Source organism: Falco naumanni, chromosome 16 (genome assembly GCF_017639655.2).
Source record: "Falco naumanni isolate bFalNau1 chromosome 16, bFalNau1.pat, whole genome shotgun sequence".
NCBI lineage: Eukaryota > Metazoa > Chordata > Aves > Falconiformes > Falconidae > Falco > Falco naumanni.
In genome coordinates this window covers 6,161,378-6,178,500 of record NC_054069.1, presented here as the reverse complement: position 1 = coordinate 6,178,500, position 17,123 = coordinate 6,161,378, and positions in this window count along the sequence as shown.

Here is a 17,123-nt window from a genome sequence, read left to right as displayed (position 1 = left end):
TGTGCAGTGTGAGAACTCTGAGACGTAGGCAGAGCTGGCTTACCTAAGTAGGTTGTGTTGGCCCGGTATGCCGCAGGTGTCACGAGCACACTGAAATTGCTCGCAGTCGCATTCAGAGGCAAATCACATCCTTCTCCCTGTGCGTATTCTGGGCTGATTAGTGTCCCAATGAAGAGGAGTTGCACCAAGAAGAGGAAGGTTGCCATGATCCACTTTGATGTCTCTGCTTCTCACACCTGCACCTAGGAACTGAGAAAGCCTACGCTGTCCAGCCTATTTATACTCCGGTTTTGATGAGGTAAATGAAAACGTCTCCTCCTCCCCATCCAGCTCATGTGTGTGCACCCCTGGTGGGAGGTTTCACTCACGCTTTTAGAGATTACTTCCTTCTACCTGCTCAGCCACTGAGGGAACTCATTAAAATAAAGAGGTTACTGGCTGAGAGGGACAGTGTGCATGCCAGTGAGGAGCCCACGGGCTGGAGATCAGGTCTCTGCATGCTTGTATCCGTTGGGCTGCCTTTGCACGGTGAACACTGTTGTGTGCTCACAGTCCCTGTAACCTCTTGCAGAAGCCCACGTTCTGTAAAGGTGGAGGAGCATCTGTAGCCCTGTTTCCAGGCTTTTCCTAAAGGCTGAACAGTTCCAGAAATTGTGGGAAACTCAACAGAGGCAAATCCTTGTAGAGATGTTCAAATATAGCCTCTATTCCTGCTTGAAGAAAGCTGTTGAAGAAAGCTGGGTAGTGAAGGGCCAAGACCCTGTGAAAGGGTGGTCTCTGTAACCCCGGCCCGTGGCCCCTTTCACGACACTTCACTGACAAATGCAGCCTGTCCTTGTCGGGGAGCAGGTCACTGTCGCGGTTCTTCTGGAGCGGCACCATGACGAGTCATTTTGGCTGTACCCCTCAAACAATACTCTGTGAAAGAAAGAGCCAGCTTCTCTTTTCCCCTCTTCCTCTCGCTGTGTTTCCCCACCCTCCCCTGCAGGCCGTTGGCTGGGCTTTTCAGAAGCTGATTTTGCAAGTGCTCTTTGAGCTGCTGGGCTGGTGCTGGTGCGCGGGGGGCTCTGTCGGCGCTGGTGAGAAAGGGAGCAGTGCCCCACTTCTGTGAGCAGGAAGGGTTCCTCTTGCATCCTGCCACCCTGTTGGGAAAGAAGCAGCGGGTACGGTCCGGAGCGAAACCCAGAGTGTGTGACACCCAGTAATTAGAGATGGTGATGATCCTGAATCAGTTCCCCTGCAATGGGGATCACTCCAGAACCTGTTCCCAGTGCTAATTCCGCTGAGGGCGGTGATTTCCAGTAGTCAAAATGAGCAATACGCTGAACGCATGGGTACTCCAGATGAGCCGGCTCCTGAAAAAAGAGCAGGGTGTGCCCCTTTTTTCCCCTATCTGCCTTACTTGCAGACATAGCACTGGCAGCCCACAGGAAGCTCCTGGAGGCATTTTTTTCATGCCTTCGTGTTGCAATTTCGTTAAGACCACCTCCTCTGCTTGTCCCAGGCTCTGCTGAGTCACCTGTGTGGCTGGGCGAGTGGAAGGTCTGGATTTCCATCCCTGTGCTTATCTTCCCTTTTTGCAGCCCCCAAGCACCCCGCCTAGGCCAGCCTCACCACCCTGCCGGGGCCCGCACAGTTAGAAAGGAGCTGTTGTGTTAAATGTTTCAAATAAAAGTTGAACAGAAGTGGGAGAAAAAGGGCAAGTGCAAGAAAAAGAACAGCTAAGTTCAGGATAAGCAGAGTAAAAGGAGAGCAACGGGAAAGAGGCCAGAGAAGGAGAGGATGCGTTGGAAGAGCCGATGCATGTTCAGTGATGCTAACACTGGTCAGAGGTAAACTTCACCCTAATGCCAAGGAGTGTGGAGAAAATGAGAAAAAAAATATATTTCTGGCTTGTTAACACAGAATCAAATCCTCCTGCAGGGCCTCGTTTTGTTGTGGTTTTCTTCCTTGCCTTCTGCTCTGCTGGGAGCTTCTCTGGGCAGTGTTTGCAGCTCCCCTGATGCCCAGTGTCAGCAGCACGGTGCTCAGTTCAGAAATGCTCTGCGTGTTCCTGCCAATGCAGGGAAGCAGGAGAGCGTGCTCCCAAGGGGCCCCAGGAAAGTCCTGGAAGTCCCCTGGAAATAGGAACCACTCTCCCCTATTTGTTGCGCAACCTTTTCTGCAAGCACCTTAAGGAACACGGAAGGTAAGTCAGGCGGATGAGAGCAAAGAGAATGGGGAAAAAGAAAATAAAAATGGAAGCAGAGGATTTTGCAAGCACAACTTCACTTGTGACACTGCCCTTGGCGGTTTCATCTGAAGTCTCCTTGCAAAAGCTCTGTGTCATCTTTCAGGTGGTGAGGATGACTCAATATCATGTCACTGAAACAAACAGAGTTGAAAATAGATATGTTTGCCTCTTGGAGAGAATTAATTTTGGAAAAGAAGAGGTGGGACGGGATTGTGTCACACAGATAACAAGGAAGACTGCTACAAAAACTTACCCAGGGCAAAAGAGATCTTTGTAAGCGATGATGGAAGTGACAGCATTTATTACATGACGTATGCTTAGTGGGGCTTTTCAGTTTTGTCCCTCGTTGGGTCTTGAAGGGGCTGAACTTGCTGTGGGCAAGTGGGGGTTGAGGCCTGCCTTGGGAAGGGGGTAGAGCCAGAAAGCTCTGTTAATAGGACAGCTCTGGGAAGCAATAAAATTAATATTTTCAGCCCAAAAGGTGACTTCATACTCATTAGTTTAGCCAGGGATAAGCCCATGTAATGAAGCAAATCAAATGGGTGTGAAGTCTGGTGGAGGAAGGGCAGGGAACAGAAATTACTGTGGGAGACTCACACGTGTGTTACAAAGAGGCATTGGAATCTCTGGATTCATAAGGAGTCTGAGCTTCCGAAATGCCCAAAATATTTGCACAGAGCAGTAGGACAGATGAAGCAGAAGCCGACAGGACCTAGACTGCTCAGCTCAGAGCAGCATCGAATAAATGCCCCCAAGGAACTGCAGGTCCCTGACTGCGGCTGGCAGGAGCCTCACACACCTCGTGGTGCCCAGCAGGAGCTGGCCCCTTCCAGGCTGGCAGCTCAAAAGTCTGATTTTCAGGTGCCAAAATAAATACAGCGTCTGGATAACAAGCAACCACTGGGCTCCCCAGCCACGGCTCTAATCCGTGGTTCACTCAGTAAACTCGAGGCCCATTTGGAAATGGTTTAGGGGTGTTTCCCTGTCTCCCACCCACACTGCAGGTGTTACACCATATAGAATGACGTGGAGTTTATTCTCTCTTGGCAAGCAGGCAGAAGTTACCCTCTTGTCTGTCTTGCTCCTTGCTAGCACAAGTGGTGTGGTTCCTTCTCCATTCTGTCTTGTTGTGTATTTGTGGGCAAAACTAGAGCTACCATTTCCACAAGCTTCTTTCAAGGTCAAGTCATGGCCATTGCCAAGAAGACTTGTGCCACTCTCTGCTTCCTTGCAGCAGGTGGTTTCTGCTGCCCAGGACCAGCAGGGACAGCCCTTTGAAGCTTCGGAGCATGGAAACCTGAGTCACAGCTAAACTGGATCAGGCTGTCTCTCTGGCACTGTGGTTGCAGCAAGCAAAACCGTTTGGGTCACGCAGAGGCTAAGCTAGGGCGAGGGCAGGGTGCTGAGGAAAGAAAGGAACAGAGGCAAGCAAACAGCCCTCGGTGTTCCCCGTCCTCGTGCGGGACGGGACGGTCTGGGCCGTGCTGGAGTGATGCAGCACAGCCCCCAGCACAACACTCGGTCCCGCGGTCGGGCATCCTCTGCCCCTGGCTGCTGGCCCTGCACGTCAGGAGGGGCTCAGGGTGGGGAGGGGGGTGCTCTGAGCTCCTCTACATGGGTCCCTTGGACTGCTTCCTCTGGGCGAGGAACCTGGGGCGGTGGAGATTTACTGGCCTGTTTTGCCAACAGCGTGTTTTGTAAATGTAGCGTGGCTTTTACTGCTTGGACCGCTGAGCTGGCTTGAAAAGATTCCTTGTCCTGCTGGTGATGTGGGGTGAGTTATCGCTGCTGGGATGGACTCTGCGCCTCTGGGCTGTCTGGGGCTCTGGAGCTGCCTGTGTCACGGCAGTTCTCTGCAGCTTCCAGAAAGCAGGTGGAGGCCCTGCCACACACCACCTCCTGCCTCCGTACAGGGGAGGAGAGAAAAACAGGGGAGGAGTAGGGCAGGCAGGGCCTTGGGGCTCGCTGGAGTTGCGGGGTGGATGAGGAATGCATTTTGCATCAGGAGGGAGCGGGGAGGCTGCCATCCCCCCACCGTGTCCCAGCTTTGCTGCAGGGAAACGCCTCTGTCCTGGTCCTCTGCCAGCTGCGCTCCCAGGGTGTCCCAGCGCTCCCAGTGGGATGTCCCCCAGATACCCCAGTTTCAGGGCGCTTTATCCTAGTCTGTCAGCCCTGAAGGGGCTTTATCCAGGCTTGAATAAGAAAAGGTGGATTGTTCTCTGCACTTGCCTCTAAGGGATGAGGTCCTAAAAGCTTCCTTGTCACTCACATCAGAAGGGCTGTGGGGGGGGGGGGGGGGGGGGGGGGAGGGCGGGCAGGTTTGCTCTGGCAGTTTGCAAGGGAGGAATCTGGTTTGAAGGACAAACACTTTGCAGATTGACACTTCCCTAAAGTGAGCGGTTTAACTGGGGAATTTTCCTGCTTGGCTTCCATTACTTCTTTGTACTTCACGTGTAAACTTCTAGCCATTTGTCCCCTCCTCCAATGGGTTTTACAGGTACAGCTGTAAATCACACTGACCTTCTGCCAGCCTGGCCGTGTCCTCAGCCTGCTACCCTGCTCCAGCCCTGAGCCCTCAACGGGCTCCCTTCGGGGGACGGTGATGCAGGTGGGATCGCCTGGGGAGGCAGGGGAAGGCAGGCAGGCCTCGGTGCACCCTGACCTACGGGGCAGACCCTGCATGCAGCTACATCCCACCGTGCTGGGAGGCAGGGCCTGCTGCCGAAGGGTACGTGAAGCATTTGGGCAAACGGAGCCTGGTCATTCTGCAGCAACAGCCTTGTCACACCCTTATTTTTTGCTCATGCAAACCTGCCTAAGGCAGAGAGGTGAAACAGCCCCGGAGCAGGAGCTCTCCTGGCAGCTGTGCAGAGGTCACTGCAAATCTTTTGTTTTGCACTCTGGACGGCCAAAAAAATTTGGTCCCCAAGTGATCCTTGATCACAGGAGAGAGGAGAAATAGCAGCCAGGAGCTTGGTCTCTCTGCGACTTGAAGGTCTACAGAACAGCATCTGTGTTTGCTTCCTTCCTCCACCTCCTCTCTCCCCAAAACACAGCCAAGGTCTCTGCTGTTGCCTGCACCCCCCTGGACCGCAGTCAGCCCTGTCCTCTTTTTACACCCGCTGAGCTCTGGAAAGCAAGCCCTGCTGGTGTCCTGGTGCCACCACTGCACTACTGCACTCCTTCCTGCTTCATCCAGCATTGGGATGGTTTCCTAGGGTTTCCGCTACAGCCCCTTCTACCCCCAAACCTGTCCATGGGAACGGAAGAGAAATCCACCCAGAGCAGTGCAGGGGGCTCGGTGCTGTCTCTAGCAGGTCTGGTGAGAGGACAGACACCAGCTCGTGACACATGCTTGGGGAACAGTTTGCCTAGGTGGGAACCAAGCCCTGCACGTCCAAACAGAGCACAGCAGGAGCTCGGCGGGTGCCCTGACGCTGTGGCACATGATTTATTTGCCTTTGCAAGGAAGCGTGTTTGCACTGCAGCGTTAGCACACCATGAGGGTACACCCCTGTTTGCAGGCGTGATGGCTTCTGCCTCGGTGGCACAGGCACAGGCAGCTGTCAGAGGCCCCTGCGCTGCCGTGGGGGGGGGGGGGGGGGGGGGGGGGTGGCAGGGGAAGGCAGCGAGCCCCAGGGGTCGGGATTTGGGACAGGAGGGAGCAACAGCCCTTGGGAAAAGCAGCTGATGGGGAAAAGGGTGCCGGATGGAGAGGCTGCCCAGATGGCAGCAGGTTTTCACCAGCTGTGCCTGGGTTTGCTGGCCAAGAGGAGGGGTGGGTGAAAGCCTGCCCCCCCCTCTGCCTGCCCCCTGCAGAGGGGCTCAGCAGCCGCCCCAGCTAGGCCCAGCACACCCGGGAATGCGGGCCACAGTGTCCTGGGGGGGATCAGCGGGGTGCTGTTCCTAGAAACTATCTTCCTTTCCTTGGTGCCTGTGTGGGAACACACAAAATTGAAGTCAAATGCTAATCCCGACCGTGAGACGGCCGGGCTGAACCTCCCAGGCATTAAGTGCTGCTGCCAGCAGAGCTGTGCTGTTCCCACCCCAGTGACAGCGGGAGAGCTGGGAGTATTGGTTCTTGTGCTGTCATGGCAAAGGTATGGGGGAATTCTGGTCGGAAGGAAGAGGAAGGAAGCAAGAGGGGCTTTAAACGAGAGGATGTGGCTGCAGTGGTCTGGGGGCTGCAGTCTCGGGCTGGCATCTTTCTGGCTCGCTCCCCTTCTCCAGCCATAACCAGCTTAGCCTTTACTGGCTGGGGAGGAGGACGCCTCTGCTAGTCGCTGTGGTCCCTTCCTGCCTCCTGCAGCGCGCCCCCACGGTTATAAATTTCCCTGATGCTCAAACTTCAGCTGGAGGGAGCGAAGAGGGTATGCACTGGGAGACAGGACGGTGTGGGAAGCTGTGCTCACCTGGTGTTTTTCTGTTGAAAGAGGCGATTTCTGGAGGTGATGAGGATGTGTCAGAACCTGCTGGAGATGGCTCGGGCCACAGTGGCCTGGTCTGGAGATGTTATAGGTGCCAGGAGTTGGCAGGACCAAATGGTCCAAGGGCTTGCAGGCTCTGCCTGGGAGGCTGCTTGGTCTCGGACTTGGCAGCACGGTGGCACTGCTTACGGTGGCTTTAACTAGACAGCAGTGACCTCTTGTGAGAGCTGTGCGGATAACAACCCCCCCCGCCCCCCCCCCCCCCCCCCGCAGCTCCCCAGGCTTGCTCCCTCCAGCCTGGGGCGCGGTGGCTATGGAGACCCCTCCTCCAGCGGCCGGTGCTCCTTGAGTGCCAACCGGCAAAGGCTTCGCCAGGCTGGGCAGCAGGCTGCAGCCCGTGGGAATGGCACGATCGCCCGCACAGGGGGCTGGGGGCACCGCGGGAGCCTGGAGCGGTGTCCTCGCCTGAGGAAGCCCTGTCACAGAGAGCATTGCTCAGCCTTCTGCTTTTGGGTGTAAAACACCGGCTGGGGTGCTGATTCTCTGCTTGGGGGAGGAGCAAGTTAAAACAGCTCCAGATTCGCCCTTTGTGGGCACAAAGGTTTTAAAAGAGCCTGTGAGGTTTTTCTGCCTTGTTACCTTTCCTGGCAGCGCTTGACAGGGCTGATGGGACACACCAAAAGCTGCTGAGACAGCAGACAGCACCTAGAAGAATGTCTGATGCTACTGATACAGCTGCCAAATTGAAGGTGGGCAACGAGCAGAGCAATTTTCTTGGCTTTGGATCAACTCCAGCCAGTACGTGGGGTCCTGGATGAGGTATCTGCAACTTTATTCCAGGAAGGTGGTTTCCAGCTCTCTGGTGAGACTATATTTATTTACCACTGCTGCTTCCCATTATACATTTGTATTTCTGAAGTTCATCAACAGGAAGGTGACTTACAGTGAGACTGGAAGGGAGAAAGGATGTGTCCTACCAGCGGTGCATGTTTAATTGTCACTTTGTAATTGTATTTGGGGATTTCCTATTTAATCAGTAATTAATGTGCCTGGCAATTAATTCTGCACGACGCTTAGAATCATTGAATCATTTAGGTTGGAAAAGACATTTAAGGTCATGAAGTCCAGCTGTTAACCCGGGACTGCCAAGCCCACCACTAAACCGTGTTCCTAAACACTGCATCTATGCATTTTTTAAATACCTTCAGGGATGGTGATTCCACCACCTTCCTGGGCAGCCTGTTCCAGTGCTTGACCACCCTTTCAGTGAAGAAATTTTTCCTGATATCCAACCAAAACCTTCCCTGGCACAACTTGAGGCTGTTTTCTCTTGTCCTATCACTTCTTATCTAGGAGAAGAGACTGACCTACACCTGCCTACAACCTCCTTTCAGGTAGGGAGCAATAAGGTCCCCCCGAGCCTCCTTTTCTCCAGGCTAAACACCCCCAGTTCCCTCAGCTGCTGCCAGTAAGACCTGTGCTCCAGACCCTTCACCAGCTTCGTTGCCCTTCTCTGGACATGCTCCAGCACCTCTACATTCCTCTTGAAGTGCCCTAAGCACTGTGGAGTGGATTCTGAGCAGACCTTTCTTACTTTTGGGAAATTCTGGGGAGTAATAAAGTTGCTTTAATGAATTGCAAAATACACCAATTTACTCTCTGACAAATACAAATCCTTATTTTTTAAACCAGGGCACATGCATTTCATGTTTTGGTAGGCAAGCTGTAAATGGCCAGGCACAGGAAAGGGAGAAAGGGGAAGAGAATGCTCTTGCCTTAAGAAAAGCTGCTATGAGTGGATTTGGTCTTGCATCTCTCAGCCATGACACTCCCACGTCCTTGAGGCACTCCAGAAGGAGGTATTTCCCTTGGATTCCCACCCTAAGCCCCTGTAAGTAATGCAACGCGTGGCCTGTGCCTGGCTGCACGAGGCTGGCCAGCTGGGCCGTGCCCTGAGCTTGCAAGTCTGGAAGCTGGCATGCACGTTCCTGGGTAGTGGCTAATGAGCAATCTGAGCTGCAGTTGTAGCTGCTATAGGAGCCTTTAATAGTAAGTAGGTTAACAGGCGCTGAGGAAAGGGCTTGTGGAAGAGAGAGGGGGTATGTAACGTCTATTGAGAAAAGTGCACATGTGCAAAAAAAGCGCACTAAGAACCTTTGCTGGTTTATTCATGCTTTGGTAAAGTGCTTCCCTCTGTCTCACAGCACCTTGACCTGAGTAATTTGTGTTTGTGGCTGGCAACTTTGCACTGCTTGGAGAGAAGAAAAAACAGAGAAGGAAAAAATATTAAAAATGCCTCACTGGCTTGGAGATTCAGCACTGTCTTGGCTTACTGCCAACTTCGAACAACGCAGCAGAACCTCTTGTGTTTAACCCCAAAGGAGTCCCTAATTAGTGGAGAAACTGCAAAGCTCTGAACATGTTTGGGAATGCTTTAGTGCAGTGACCCCCTGAGGTTCATTAAACAAATGAATTCAAAGCGGTCAAATAGCTAGGACCTTCAAAGTGACAAGGACCTCAGTCCCAGGGAAGGCAGCACAGCCGTGAAAGCAAGCTGGCATCGCAAACAAAATGGTTTCTAAAATGGGTGGAAGGCACCCAGGTCTCTGCAGCGCGCTCTGTGCTCCCTGCGCTCCCAGGCTTACCACACTGCTCAGCACGAGACTATACATCAAAAGCCCCCTGCTCAATCCTCTCAATCCTAGCTTCTCCTTCTCCTTCTCCTCCCTCAGTCCTGCAGGCTGCCTGACCGCAGAACTGTTTGTTTAGGTACAAATATGCTCCAGCAACAGAACTGTTCCAGAGGTGTGTGAGGGCATATTTGGATGCTCCCACACAGAAGGTGCCAGGAAGGAATTTGGCTGCTGGTCCTCCCCTTCCCTTCCCAGCCATGGAACTGCCACCACAAAACTTCAGCTACCTGTTTTCTGAGCCAAGAAGATGGTCCCCATGCTTTCTTACCCTAACGGAGCTCCATGGGAGCATCGGTCGTCTGAGACGTTAGCCTCCGGCAAATAGCTTGGGAACAGCAAAACCAGGGGAAAAGCCACTGTTGGTCTCACTGTAATTAAGACAGCTCCATCCTCATTCATCCAGGTGAGAAGTAATTTACTGGAGTCACTGTAGGTCTGGGGGTTTTACTACTACGTGATTTCTCTTTACAGCAAAAATTAGAAAAATGTGTTGGAACACAACTGCTGATAGAAAACCACGTTGCTTTATCTCTCACCTAAAAGAGGTCAGGGTATACAATCGCACTTCAGACTTAACAGTTCTGGGACCAGACCCTGATTTTGCCATTGTTTACAGGCTGGTTTAAACACCATGGACGGGAGTGTGAAAGGACAGGCAGGACCTTGCTCTCTTGGGAGAAATATCTGTTCCCTTACATGGACTTTCATAAAAATGTCAAAACGTCACTGTCCCAGGGCAACATGGCTTCTTGTGACCTCAGCCATATGTTATACAAGCTGGCCAGAATTACCTCATGCTATATTCAGTGCACAAAAACAGGGCTCCCACTTCAAGGGAAATAATAATTAAAAAAAAAGGCATGGGGAATTAGTCAATAAATAATTCAATTAAAAAATTGATCCAGCGACTCTTAGGAAAGAAGAAAATCAAGGAAGGCTAAACCAAAGCTGCTCACCATTCAGCAGGATTTGGGGGGCCACTCCTGAGGAATGCGAGGCGCTCTGTGCGTCTTGCGAGCAGGCGGAGAGGAAATACAGTATTACCAGCAAACACAAGAGGGAAGTGCAGCACCAAAATCCAGCCTGTTACAGGGAAAGAGCAACAGGCTTTCAGTCCCAGCTCACAGGTTTGTGCTCACACCCTGGGGCACAATGGCATTAAAGAGATGGGTCATTTCATGGTAGAGCCTTTTCCGCCTTCCCCTTGTACTGCTGCCTGGCCCCATGAAGAATCTCACTTACTTTACACGGGTTCAAGGAGGTCATTTTAGCGAGCAACACTGCAACCTCAGCCTGAGTGCAAGATCCTTGCAGCCACAGCCTCCAGCTAAAGCAAATGCTGTCGTTTAAACCCAAGGTTAAATTCATCTGGACTGCATGAAGGTACATTTGTAATTATCCATATTCTTGATCATTTAAATTCAGCTATTTCATCAGCTACTCTTTGGCAGAAAGCCTCTAAAAAGACAATGTTACTAGACCCTAGAGCAGGAATCTGAATCTACCCACTTAGGACTTTATCTTCAGTATTTCAGAGGCTGATATGGGAAATCCTACCAGATTTAATGGTGATAATGAGCTTTCAGACACTACTTCAAACACAACCACAGCAATTCTCCATCTTAATGATGCTACAGAATGATTCAAAAACCCTTTGTCAAACAACACCTTTTTAAAATTTATTTTCAGGTTGTAAAGAGGATTTCTGCAGGATCCCTTCTCGCTTCCCAAAGACCCAAAGGATGACTGTACTCTGTGAACTCTAGCCATTCTCTGAAACCCTTTCTCAGAAGATGAAAGCCCCTCATGTTTCATTACCACGTTTTCACTGAAGTAGCGCATCTGTCCAGGCAGAGAAATGAAGGGGCGACAGCTGATTAGTTTGCTGGGCTGAAAGCATCAGTGGCTCAGTGCAGACCCCTCAGCAGCCCTCGAGCTCTCCCCGGCCGCCACCTCCTGATCCGGCTGCCCAGCCCTCCTGCAATCACACCTCCATTTCCCACTCTTTCCCATTTCTGAGCAGGTCTGTGTGCAGTATGTGTCAGTGCCTGCACCAGGGAGTATCCCCCCTGTTAGGCAGCAGCTTGAAGCTCGGGTGTAATTACTCCAGGGCTGCTTTTAGCTCAGCGTAACACCAAGGATTCCTGCAGGGCCGCGGGCCATCTACACAGATCCAAGTGAAACAGGAATCCAGTTCAGAAGTAGGAAGCTCAAAGCATTCAGCAGACTTTGTGTTTCTTTAAAATGAGATGTATACAGTGTGGAAGTGTTCCCTGGAGTCAAACAGAATGAGAAACAGATGGGAAATTACTTGCAAACAGGAACTCCTTTCTTTCCTTGTTTGCTTGCCTTGTCTTGTTTACCCCTCAAAATCCTAACAAGAAACACAAGTAGGATAATACAACTGCAAGCTACTTCATAATAGCAGAGCTGGGTAAACAAAACTACAAAGCACTGACATAGCAACACATGTATTTTTATGTGATGTGTTGAGTAAGGCATCAAGTCTTACCTTGGGCCCCCGTCCAGCAGATGCTGATGCATGGACTTAATTTCATTGCTACGAGCACAATGAGGCTACGCTGAGCAGTAAAGTTAAACATATGTGTACACTTTTAGGACTGTGGCTTTAACCGGTAAATCTTAATTACTCTTTTCGCGGATGACAAGAGCAAGGTTTATGCTAAGTATTATTAGTAGAGATTAGAGTTTTGACTGTGCATATTTAATTTGCTGCGCCGTTCAGTCAGATAACGACAGTAGCAGCTGAAATCAAAGCACCATGTAAATTTATGCTCTAAGTAGGAATGTTAACATTTTAATAAATGATTGCAAAGAGTTGCACATGGAGTCACATACGGTGGAATTTAATTTAGAGAACAGCCTCTATCTTTTAGCCATTCATATAATGAAGATTTAAATATGAAATAAATTGCAAACACTTGCAGCTGAAGGGGATGTTGGATGATGTTCATTCATATTGAAATCTTTAGGTTCCTCTCAAGCTACATAAATGTATCTATAATGGACATGATTGTAAAACACTCCTCTTCAGTAACAAAAAGTTGCACATTATTAAAGTGCTGTTTTCCAGATAAAATTCTTATCATAAACACACTAAAAATTGGTCTCTTATGTTCCTAAGCATGCTTGATGACTACATTAGAAATACTTTTTCCAAATTTTGCTTATCTCTACCATTCTGTAATTGTTGCTGTTTTATTATTTCTGTTTCAATGAATTTTGTGAAACTTGATTAATCATTTTCACTTTTGCTTTTAAGCAATTTCACTTTCTTCTACATTCAAAGGCTGTTGCCATACGCAAAGAGAGGAAAGTTAAAAAGCAAAGATAACTGAAGAAAAATGAGAAAAGGAATCAAAGCAATCCTTAGCGTCACTCCACTGGTCTTTGTTTGTTATTGCCTGTCTTTCAGACTAAACCAAATCACCAACCTTCATATCTTTTTGAACAGTTCTACAAAAGAATTAGGAAGATTTCAAGTGACCATAAACACCCCCTTCCCTTCCTTTTCAATATTATGGCAAACAAATGCATTTTTCTTGAAGTAATCTGACAAGGACCCTGTTAACAATACAGGAACACGGCTAAACAAATCACAATGAAAAATAATAATTACAACAAAAGCAAAAGTCAAAAAGAAAGGCCTTTGCAGAAATGCTGCAGACTTTGTACAACCTCCTGCAGATCAGCATATTTTACTGTGTGTGGGAGTTGGGAAATCCCAGCAGCTTTCTATTGTATCTCGTTATTTCTTGGCTCATTTCCAAGCAAATAAATAATCACCGCAATAAACTAGAGTCATACAAGTGCAGCAGAAACAGCCGTGAAATCCAAGAGATAAGATAGCCAATGCTAAAGATGTTTCTTGCACATGGGCTAGAAGTTGGGAATCTATTAATCTTTTGTTTGCTCAACTTTTCTTCCACCAACAGAGACCGGGATCACAGAGAGCAGACCACGGCAGGAACTAGCTAACCATGCTTCTGAAGTCCAGTGTAAGTGGATTTCATACTAATATGCTAATTTATCGGTGGCTTTAGTTCCCTGTGAAAATCCCACCTATGCAACTGAGCAGAGACTGCAAGCATTTTTCACAGCACATTTCACGTGCACTTCTCCCGGTCAGCTGCGCTGCCGTGACAAGCAAGTCCGCAAGCAGAAACAAACAAAAAGGAAGATTTGCTGCCTGCAACTATTTGTCATTATATGTGAAAGAACTCGGTACCACACAGGTTAGGAGAGGGTAAAGTCTGCAAAGTGAGAGGGTAAACTCTTCCAAAGCCTCAGCTACTCACTTCTCCTATGTCTGTGGTTTGTTCATTTTTTAAAGACCCATGAAAGGCCATTCTGCTAAGACTGCCAAACAAAGCTGCCATCCTTCCCGGCAGGCACACTGTGCTCTCACGTACCCTGAGCACCCTGACGCCACGGGGCCACTGACCTGAAAGAGCTGGGCTCCAGAGGAGAAGAGCTGGCGCAGTAAATCTTTTCCTGGGCACATCCAGTGAGAAAGCCAGGAGTCCTTCCCCACACAAAATCCCCTGATGCCTTCCAACCAAACTGTTGTTTTAAATGCAAAGTGTTTTAAAACGCATACGTTATTTTATTTTTCTTTTACATTGAGAACTGGGTTTTGAAAGTTAGGCAAGCTGCACTAGATGTCATCTCCTGTCCTCTACTCTCAAAGTGAAATATCTGCAGGAAACTTTGCCTCTTGGCTCCTACCTGACGGTCCTGCTCAACTCCACTGCTCTGTGCACAAATGGAGGGATTATGATGAAATTAAAGTGGATTTTGTTTGTAATGAGGAAAATACACTCCAAATTTGAAGGAAATCCAAGCTAGAAAAGCAAATTCTCCTGTGCCTGTGGCCAGCTTGGATCCTCCGAGCCCAAGCCCCAGCTGCTCTCTGACGAAGCCAACAGTGCTGTGACCAGAGTGGGGCCCAAATCCACCCCCACACCTCCACGTCTGCAGCAGTTTGGAGTTACAGCCTCAAGGCAATAAAAGCTGGAGATGGATAAAAAATCCCTGGTCCTTAGGGAGTGCTCTGCAGCCCTAATGAATCCCCCCAGAGCCCAAATCTCGGGGCAGAGGTTTGGGGTGAGGTAGATATAGCAAAGGGTGAAAAAGTCCTTTCACAGCCTTCTGGACAAAATAGAATCCTGTTCTCCTATAAACCAGCTGCTCTTTCTATTTTTAAATACTCTGGAGGGACTCAAATATTGTGGTGATGAGAGAAGAGGAGGCTCACGCAAGTACCTAGGCAGATGGATGCTTAGCAAAGGAAGGAAACTATCCCCGCAGGATGGACCCACAAATAAAAGTTCATTCCAGCTCAATTATCGGAGGCCCAACAGGTAAAATGCCTGGACAAAGGTGTCCTAGGCTTTAAAACGAAGCTGCTCTCAGGAATGTTGTTCTTCCACTTTCACCAAGGCTCAGCAGTTGTTCCCAGCTCGCTCAGATGGGTGTTATGACACAAAGCCCAAGCAACCACAAGACACTGCCCACAGAGCCATCACCAGCTACATCGTAGGGAAATGGACTGGAGTTTGCTGAAGTTTCTTTGGTCTTAGCTTTGCAAAAACTCTGACTAATAATTTTGATTCAATTTTCATGCTGCTTTGAATCAAGTGTGAGGCAGCTGTTCATTCCTTTCAGTGATAAATCACCGTTTCCTGACATTTGGAAATTTGGGAAACAAAGAAAAAAACTTAAAAAAACCCAAAGGAAAAAAAAAAAAGAGGGACGGAAGAGGAAGGAGGAAGGCAAAACCCCCTGCTCTGTTTCCTGCTGTTGTGCTGTTTATTTCAGACTGTTTCCATTGTTGGAGCATAAACCCTTCGCATGCGAACGCGAGGAGGTAGCATCAGGCTGGGAAGACAGCTAAATTTGGCTCAAATTCCTTAGGAGCCTGACCTCTTCCTATTGAAGTATATAGCAGTCCAGCATGGCATTTTTTAAACACTCCCCCCCTCCCTCGCCAATTAATCCTGTATTGCATTGAAGGAAGTGATATAAATAATCCCCTAAGAATGCATTTTCCTGTAGGTAAAGGGATAATATTTGAATTTTACTCAGGAAAATAGTAGAAGGGCAGAGGGAACACGACAAGCCTGTTGCTGCAGGAACTCGCCTGGCTTTGGGCGCGCAGAAGCTGTTGCACCAAAGTCAGGAAAATGATTAGCGGTAATAAGTTAAGCACACACACAAATTTCTAGGATCAGGCCAGCAGAGGGAAGGCCATGTGAAAAAAAAAAAGAGAAAGGTCTTCTGTGAAAATCTGTCAACATTTCAAAATAAACTGCGTATCACAGATTTCATACGGGCGCAATCCTTTCATATACTGCAGTTTTTTCACTAAAATGATTGTTAATTTGGGGGACTGAAATTTTCTGAGTGTTTGCTTTGTTAAAAATTTGCTTTCTACATTTTTTCCCCCCATTTTCCTATTTGATCACTAAAAGAGCTTTCATTTTCAGCTTTCAATCATAAAAAAAGGTGGGAGGAAGCACTATTTCAAGGCAGATATTTAATTGTTGGGAGGAATAAAAAGGACTGCTTCCCAATGAAAGGGTTTTAATATGAAAAAGCGCAGCCGGATCAAATGCAGAGGCGCTCACTGAAGTTACAAGGAGGTGATGTGGTTCTCCTAGCAGGCCTGAAAAGCTTTTTCAAGCCAGTCTACCACCAGTTTCACCAACGGGCTATGAATTACACAGTCAGCTAGCCTACATGCGTAAACATCCTATTTCTGTTCCGTTGTAACATCGCTGACACTTCCAGTGGAGCTAATTGCAGCAATTCTTCGATAATGCAAAATAATGCAAAAAAAAAAAAAAAAAAAAAGGCAACAAAACTTCAATAATGTAACTTCTATAATGATTTTTTTTTTTAATTGATCATGTGAATCTGTCACAGCTAGAGGAAAGAGATTCTCATCTGGGCAAAGTCCCTGGAAGCTACTTCCATAGCAAATTACATTTTTATTGTTATTTCCTGGCTGAGTAATACAGCTGGAGCAAAAAACCATGCATAAGTGAAGCATATCGACTTAAGTCGAAACACAGCAACCCTCACAGATTCCTGCTGGCTGCAAATCCCTGTTCATTGATCAGAATCTCCTGGGAATTGCCTGCAGTGCTTGTCTGGGAGGTGGGAGGGCGGGATCAGTGTTCATTTGGGATCTTCATCTTCCCCTTTCACAGGTCCAAAACCAGCTGTATCTTTGTGGTGCTCCCAGCATGGCTGGGTGTGAGTTCACCAGTGACTAACACTACTGGAGGCTCTGGCAATACACGCCTCAGTGCAAATACTGTTATTAATAATAATTAACTCTCCTCTTCTGTTAAAATGGGATAAATTGGGTGCCTGATCCTGATTTCACAGTTGCAAAATGTCTAACAGGGCTGAAATCCATGACTAAACGCTTCTTCATTTCACCCACTGACTTTAATGAAGTTCTTGCCAATTAATAGTGGGGGTAAACGAAAGAATCGGTGCCTCAGCAACATCAAAGGAGTTAAAAGTGACTTCGAGAAATGAACAAGTGGTGCTTTGTGCAGTGGCCTTCTGGTGCTTTCATTTTCATGGCCAGTTTGAGGATGACTTGCCGGCCTGTTGTCCCGGTGGGAACACAGACCCCAGTGTCGCACGGGAGTGCGCCTGCAGCATGTGCCTGTTTCTCATCACGCCTTTGGATAAAGCGGCAGAAAATAAACTGGCACGGGAGGGGAACGAGCG